Source organism: Ixodes scapularis, unplaced genomic scaffold, assembly GCF_016920785.2.
Source record: "Ixodes scapularis isolate PalLabHiFi unplaced genomic scaffold, ASM1692078v2 PGA_scaffold11__112_contigs__length_91849675, whole genome shotgun sequence".
NCBI classification, from domain to species: Eukaryota; Metazoa; Arthropoda; class Arachnida; order Ixodida; family Ixodidae; genus Ixodes; species Ixodes scapularis.
In genome coordinates, this window is record NW_024609837.1 from 408,460 (window position 1) to 416,771 (window position 8,312).

The window sequence follows — 8,312 nt, forward strand, 5'->3', positions numbered from 1 at the left end:
GATTGGGAAATAGTTAGATTTTGGTTTGCGATTACTGGGCGGAATCGCGGTATTCCGGGAGGAAGTGATGTGCTCTCTTTTACTTCTGGTAAGAGAAACGAATATGCTGCATTACAGCGTTCAAAACTTCAAATGATAACTGCACGGCATGGGAAACAAAAAAAAAAAAATCTCATTAGCGGTGCTGCGCAGCAGGTTCGAAACGTCGACTTAGTGGTGGTTCCAATTTTTTAGTATTACCGCTTCAGTTGCGGTAGTGCTCCACTACAAAAGCACAATCCGCGTCTTTCTTTTTTGCACAAAGCAGCCCTTACTAAGTGGGAGGGGTAACTCAGTGCCTTCGCGCAAAGCATACGCCAAAACAACTCGATCGGAAAAAAACGAAAAAGAGAAAAGAAGAAGATCGAGAGGGGGGCACCGTTTTGGCCGGGCGGTGGTTGAGTGTGTTTGGAGGGTACACCATCTGTAGGAGCCTCCCATACCATCTGTGGCGAGTACCGGAGCCATCAGTTGCGAGTGCCGCACCAACACGCTACTTAGTTTGCCCTTCTGCCGCAACGCGCCGCGTCGTTAGTGTCCTCGCGATGATAGGAGGAAACTGGAGGCTGCACTTCCCTGGCTTCGGAGGTGTGCATCTCCGCAGTAAATGAGAAAAATTAAAAGTAAACGCGTAGACCCTAAATATTAAGAAGTTACTAACAAAATAAATTAAGCAACATTTTATATTGAGTTGTAAAAGAAATAGTTATAAATAAATAGCTAATATCTGGAAATATCAGGAAAAGCTTCATACGGATTTACTTCAGAATTATTCTAGGCAATGGCGCCTTTTTCGGCCCGCCAGCCGCTGTCTCTGCTGTTATCCTGCTACCGCGCTCGCTTTCTCTTTTCGCGAGTGTTATTTTCACTTTTAAAATTTAAGGCTCAAAGGCGAGCGGACACGAATGAGCCGCTCTCAAGTCTGTGCAAGCAAGCAAGTGCGAGTCTCCATTTAGGACCGGTGATTGAGAGCCTCCGGCTCGCCACTATTCTCCATTTCATCGAGCACGGCCGAGCATGGAAGTTAGGCGTTGGGCTGTTCTCAGAGACAGTGGACAGTTCGTGTTTTTGACGCCTGAGAATGTGAGGGCGGTGCTGTGTCGTCGGTGTGGACCTGACGCCGCGCCGTCTAAAGTCCGCGCCGAACAGCTCGGGTACGGTGTCAGAGGGCTGCTTGGTCTCTTGGCTGCAAGCGAGTTCGGCTAGAACTCCAGCAATGTTGGGGGCCGTGTGTGTTTTTCCCCTTATATGTGTTCCTCAGTCAGGCTTTTTTTTTTAGTCATAAAGTAGACCAAGGGATTTGCTCTCCTAAGTTCAGTCGTTTTTTGTTTTTTTTCGTGTTTTGTTTACACTTGAATGGCTTTGATCGAAGCTACTAATGTTTGTTTCACTTCGCGTGCAAATGAAGCCGAAGCTACTAGCAAAAGCATGTTCCCCTGAACCTTTGCTTGCACTGCACGCTCGCGCTTGGCAGGGGCGCTGAAAGCCTCGCGTTTAGAATGAAGTGGATCATGGTAGGTCAATGTGTGCTTGCATGGGGCATAGTTTGGTGCTGGACTCGAGTCTGCAGAAGCAAAATGTGAAAGGGCGCCTATAGCGTATTTGCATTCCTACAGTGGATCTCAAGCAGGTGCATAGTGCGCAGTGTTTAGCTCAGTAAAATTAAAGATTCTCAATTAATCAGATACAGAGATGGGCAAAATACATGCAAATATGTATCGAAATACAAATACAAAATACTTCGTCAAAAATGTATTTAATTACAAATCTAATTACATTTCCAAAAAAGCATTTAAGTACAAGATACAAATACAGTCAAATGTATTTGGTCTCCTCCAAATACTTTTCCAAATACATTCCTCAAAATTTGCGTCAGCGACTTCAGGGCACCTGCAACGGGTTTCTGGGTATCTCATTTTAATTTTGCATCGCACACTCGGGAGTTAGTGTGCGAGGCTCTAGTAACGTAATAGAAATATAATGACAAAAAAAATCTAATCAGCTTGGACGTAATAGGTAAAAAAAATACAGAGCTTCAAGCAGCTTTTTTTTGTGGATTATAAATTTTGGTATAGACCAGGGGTGGCCAAGCGCGAGCCGCATGCGGCTATTCGCGTGCTAAAGTGCGGCTCGCGGCTCCCTCCCCTAACCGCCCCCCCACACACAGAAACACACTCCCCCGCCTCCCTTCCGGTTTAGTATGTTCCAAGAAAAATATGGATGGAAATCAGGCTGGAAAGCATCACAAGTTGTCACAGGCACTTATTTAGCCAGCCAGCCTGTGAACGTTAATTTCGTCACTATTCTTGCCCTGGACTAGCACCGTAATCGCAAAGTCACTGAACGCTTGTGCTTGATTGAGAGACACTGCATTCGATGCAGAACGTAGTTTTCTTCCTGCTCTGGACAGTGACATAAATTTGAGGGATGTATTTTCGGCCACAAAATTGTACTTAATTACTATTGTATTTGAAATACCCACGTTTTAGTATTTAAATACACACGTCAAATACATTACCCAATTTGTAATTAAATACAAATGCAAAATACACAAAGTATTAAAATACGTATTTCAAATACTTGTATTTGAAATACTGCCAATCCCTGATTCAGATATATGTTGTTAATATAATACCATACATAAACTCTGATGTTGATTATATGCTATCTGCACACACATGAAGGCACACCATCATGTCTGCACTTTGGCAGTTTCATGATTACATCGCTATATATATCCTACCTCTGAAAAATGGATGCACGTCTGTCCTCTTGCAGAGCACATTCTAGTCCAATCACTCCAAAGTGCACCCAGATGATTACGGGGCTTACAGTATGATGCAATTTAAGAGCGTAATTTCAACATGGGTATGTTCAATTTGCTTGCACAGATCACTTCCCTGGTGCCTCGTCGTACACTGGATGCACTCCATAGATGGCAGGAAATGGCCTACTGTGGATTTGTGGGAAAGAAGGTGCGCAAGTACATTTAATGCTCTGCTTTTGTATTTGAGTGGCACTCCACTTTTGATAACAAATTTATTTTTGACTTTTAATTGAACCCATTGTTTTTTTTGTATTTTCAGGAAAGGCCAGTGAGCAGGCATTAACGGAGCCAATTGACCATAAAAATGCCCCTGGTAATTTCTACTATGAAATGTGCTATCCTTTTTTACTACCAGTCAAGTCGTGTACAAGGCAAGTTTGAACATTGTTATATGTGCCTATTTGTTTCCAGAGCTGTGAAGCAACATTTTTTGGTAATTAGTCACAAAATTACAGTTCAAAGGCTTGTATTTTGTGCCTATTTTTTAAGTATGGAACCAGTGTTGTATAAACATCTTTAATATTTCCCTGAAGGTCAAACTGTGTGGCAAATATGGTAAAATTTACTTAATGAAAGTTGTCTGAACTCATCCCTTCAAATGGTTTTGTTAGGGTAACGAGGTGTAGGAATGAGCTCCCCACGGCAAAGACTACACTCTGTTACAACCAAAAAAGTGCAAAAATGAGACGAAGGACGTGTGAGAAGAATGTACACAAGCGCTGGCTTACAACTGAATTTTTATTGGGAAGAAACATGAAACCCTCGAACCACCAAAACATTAACCACTGCCAATTTTATCAATGTGATTATAATATTGCTTCGTAAGGACACCGTTACGAAGCAATATTGTAATCACATTGATAAGATTGGCGGTGTTTCATGTTTTGGTGGTTCGAGGGGGTTTTATGTTTTTTCCAAATAAAAATTCAGTTGCAAGTCAGCGCTTGTCGCTTACATTCCTCACTCGTCCTTCATCCAATTTTTCCACTTTTTTTGGTTGTAATGCATCACCAACTCGCCCAAGTTACCACTCTTAAGGCGCATTCCCACCGGCGATGTAAGCAGTCGCGCGATGAGCGAGTCCACCGGCGTGCGCGATGAGCGAGTCCAACGCCTTCGTTGGCGAATCGCTTCTCGAAAACTCTTGCTTTGAACGCCGTTGATTGGCTCAGCCGCTCCGCAACTAGATTGCATCGCAAAAAAGTCGGACCGAGTAGCGACTGGTCAAATCGCGTCGCTTTTACAATGAAAGTTATCGCACGACTAGATCGCATCGCCAGTGGGAATGCGCCTTTATAGTACACTCCGCTTCACCATAACATGGCTAAGGGCGAAAACTATGGCCCCCGTGAGCCAATTAAAGTGACAGAGCAAAGTACATGACAACACTCCACGGGAGGAATGCACGACGGCTACATTGTGATGCAACTCCCTCTGACTGTCTTGCGGGGCTGCAGCGTTTGTTCTTTGCCATGTTATGGTAAAACAGTTAGTACCTTGCACTATGCTAGTCGGCTACTAAAAGGCTTTAAAAGTGTCGTGAAATTTGTCTGCACTCATACGTTCTTCAACTTGATTTGTTAGGTCCATGCGGTGTAGCAAGGGCTACCCACCACACCAGGGAGTAGCACCTTAAACCATGTCACTCAGCTACAGGTACGTTCCGATACTGGTGTAAAAGTTGCGTGCACTCATCTCTTCACCTTGGTGCAGAAATGACCTTGCCATGCCAGGGACGAACAGCTTACACTACACTACTCAGCAACAGGTAACTTCCAAGTGTTGCAAAATTTATGTTCACTCATACCGATACTGTCTCCAACTTGTTTTCGCCCACGCCGGGGATTGTCACCTTACAGTATGCCACACAATTACAGGTACTTTCTGGATGTACTATGAAATTTCCCGTACTGATACCTTCTTTGGTTCTTTGTTAGGGCCATGAAAAACAGCTGCAAGATGACACAGGGCAAGATGGTTTCCCAATGCGTAAAAATTGAACACCAACCTCCGAGATGAATAAAGAGTAGGGCCACTAGAAGCACCTGTATGGATAGGACACGAGTGTAGTAATAAAACCATATTGTCAATATAAATTGGTTCAGGGTCGTCCTTTGACTGGTTACAGCATATCCAGGCGAGAGTAGAACGGATTTAGGCATGCCATCTAAAAAACGAAATTGCATGTACGTCGGACATCCGCAATGGGATCCCCATTGCGGATGTCCGACGGATGTGCAATTTTGTTTGCTTGGGCACTGTGTCGGATGTCCTGGGGATGTTCGCCGGATGTCCCGCGGATGTTCGGTGGATCTGAATTGGATCTCTATCGGATGTTCCCGGAATATCCGAAATTGGCCTGCAGATGGATCCCATTTCGGATGTCCAACAGATGTGCGATTTTGTTTGCTTTGGCGTTCTGTCGGATGTCCTGGGGATGTTCGTCGGACGTATACGGATGTCCCACGGATGTTTGATATATCTGAATCGGATCTCTATCGGATGTTCACGGCATATCCGAAGAAATTCTGCCCAGTAGAAATTGGCTCAGGTTAGTGCTTTGACTGGTTTACAACATATCTGGGCTAAAGTAGAGTGAATTCAGGCGTGCCATCCGAATATCCGAAATTGGCCTGCAGAAGGATCCCATTTCGGATGTCCGACGGACACGCAAATTTGTTACCTTTGGCACTCTGACGGATGTCCTGGGGACGTCCGTCGGACAGCTACGGATCTCCTGGGGACGTCTGAATATCTTGAGCGGATATCCATCAGATGTCCAATGGACATCCAGTGGTTTGTTGGGTATAGATATGCAGTTCCAGACTACAGATGCAAATTCTAGTTTCGAACGCACATGTGTACTATATAATCTCAAAAGACAGTGATGAGTGATAAATGGTCCAGTCAAGCGAGACATTATGCCTGGCGTGCGTAATGACTGGCTAAAAATGGAGTTTACATGAGAAAGGAAAAAAAGGTGGTCGTCCACAAGTACACCTAGGTCTCGCATCTGCGTGGTCTGACAGATCGTTTCATTCTACAGAACATATACATAGGATAAATTGTGACGCTTTCTCGACAGCGACATGACTTTTGTTTTGCGCGGATTTAAGAAAAGATTGTTAGAACTGCACCATTCTACCACTGAATGAAGACCGTCCTGCAGCAAAGTACAGTCAGTGATTGAGGTGACCTCCCGAAACAACTTCACGTCATCTGCGAACATAAGTAATTGAGAGGGTTTTACAGACGACACCAAATCATTTATAAAAATAAGAAACAACAAAGGCCCAAGTTTCGAGCCCTGAGGCACTCCCGACACAGAAATAAATGGACAAGACAAGAAGTCAGATACCCTTACACAGTTCTGCTTTTTATGAAGATAACTCCTAAACCAGGTATTGTACCCAGGACTGAGGCCATAGTCCCAGAGTTTCAACAACAGCACTCTCGATTGACCTTATCAAAGGCTTTGGACATATCCAGATATATTGTGTCTACTTGGCCCCGACACTGAATAATTGGAAAAGCAAAATTTAAATATGTGCACGGATTTGTCTCGACGGATCTGCCTTTGACGAAACCCTGCCGTACAAGAACAAACTTTCTTTTAAAATAATTATACAGACGATTTTACATTAGCTTCTCAAAAACCTTTGAAAATGCATTGAGAAGGAAAACAGGACGATAATTACTAACATCACAAGAATTTTTCGACTTGAAAATTGGGACGACTATCGAATATTTCCATTTTTCTGGAAAGATACCATTCTGTATAGACAAGTTGAACACTTTTTCAAGAACAGGAGCAAAACATTCGGCACATCCTTTTACAACAATGTTGGGAATACCATCTGAACCTGTGGACAGTTTAGAATTCAACTTTCCAATAGCTAAAAGCACTTTGTGAACTGTAAATCTAGTAAAGGGTAAATAGTCATCAAAAGTAGTATTACATGTCACGGGTAAAGGGGTGGTGGCATTAAAAAAGCATGAGCTGAAATGATGCGAAAACAACTCACAAACAGATTTTGGGGACGTTTCAATAACAACCGTTGCTCAGTGATATATTGTTAAGAGTCCTTCGTGGTGTGCTTTTTCACATAGCGCCAGAATTCTTCTGGTCGCTTGTTCAGGTTACGCTCCAATTGTCCGCGGTAGTGATATTTGGTTGCTAGCAAGCAGCTTTTTTGTTACTTCACGACAGATGGTAAATTTTTCATACCTAAGCCAAGCTTCGTTTTTTTATATAATCTGTGGTAATGTAATTTTAACCTGAAGTAATATCGAAAATCTTTGGAAAACCACTTAGGGTACTTCTCTGGACGATTGCAGTGATGTGATTGGCCAAAGCCGTTTTGTAGCACCTTTCGGAGCAGCCAAAACAGTGTTTTGGAGCAGCAAAAGTGGCCTTTGGAGCAGCCACAACAATGTTTTGGAGCAGCAAAAGGGGCTGTTGGAGCAGCCAAAGCAGTGCTTCGGAGCACCAAAAGTGGCTTTCGGAGGAGATATTCTTAGGAAAATAAATATATTCATTTCAAGTGCTGGACAAACGAAGGGCACTTTGCTCGCCGAAATAAACGAATTAAGGTCAAGTTCGACCAACCAGGAGTCTTTCAAGGTGTAACTGAAATGTCAATGACATGAGATATTTTGCAATGCTTCAGTTAAATGATACATACATATGTACCCACTATAGGTAAATAAGAACCAAACTGCACATATTAAAATTTCTTTTAAAATGACCAGCTCAGTAGTAAATATCACAGCATTAGGTTGACTAGTGATATTATATAATAAATGTAAGCAGTCTCCGACTGATGAAACACAAGCTACTGCAGTGCAATGCGAATTTGCAAACAAGAAAAAGGTGCATTACAACCAGCGGGTATTTTTTGCTTTTCGAAACTTTCTGCAAAGCTACTGCAGGCTTCACTCTGACTTAGGCTAGTAATGAATGTCCACTTTCAATGTCTCCAAAGAGACATTGAGAGGTCCCACAAGTGCACAGTGCTGTACGCGCTACCGAGCAATTCTGAAAGACCGCTTGCCACCGTTTTACTGATTTCCGACGAGCCAGATTTTCGTCAAAAGTAAATGTAAAACAGTGGATTGCAAGCGTCCCGGCTGCTGCCTCTGTCGTGCAATCATGTTTGCATGCACGACAGAGCAACTTCGCAGGCTTGCAGCTGCACGTGCTTTGTCGTGCGAGCGGAGACGTCCTGTTCGATCGAAACCACACTCCGTCGTCAACTGATTCCAAAAATGTATGTAAAATGTAACTGCCCAGCATGCGAGGGTAAACAGTCCAGCGGCGCGTGCTTGCAAGGCCGGCAGGCGAGGTACAAGCTAAACAGAGAAAAAGAGCCCGAGCGCATCGATGCAGGACATCGCGAGTCAGGGTCAAAACGTTCTTGGGGCGCTTTGCGCAACGACTCAATTC

General features: G+C 43.6%; 1 long non-coding RNA gene across 2 annotated transcripts; it reads left to right on the forward strand.

The window, feature by feature from the left end:
- The first annotated feature begins 1,118 nt into the window (after positions 1–1,118).
- LOC115323655 lies at positions 1,119–3,360 on the forward strand. Of its 2 annotated transcripts, none has more exons than XR_006077483.1 (3): positions 1,119–1,193; positions 2,931–3,014; positions 3,126–3,360. It is a non-coding gene; the product is annotated as an uncharacterized LOC115323655 (long non-coding RNA). The 2 variants fall into 2 exon arrangements; XR_005716024.3 differs by having other exon boundaries at positions 1,191–1,267.
- Positions 3,361–8,312: the final 4,952 nt, after the last annotated feature.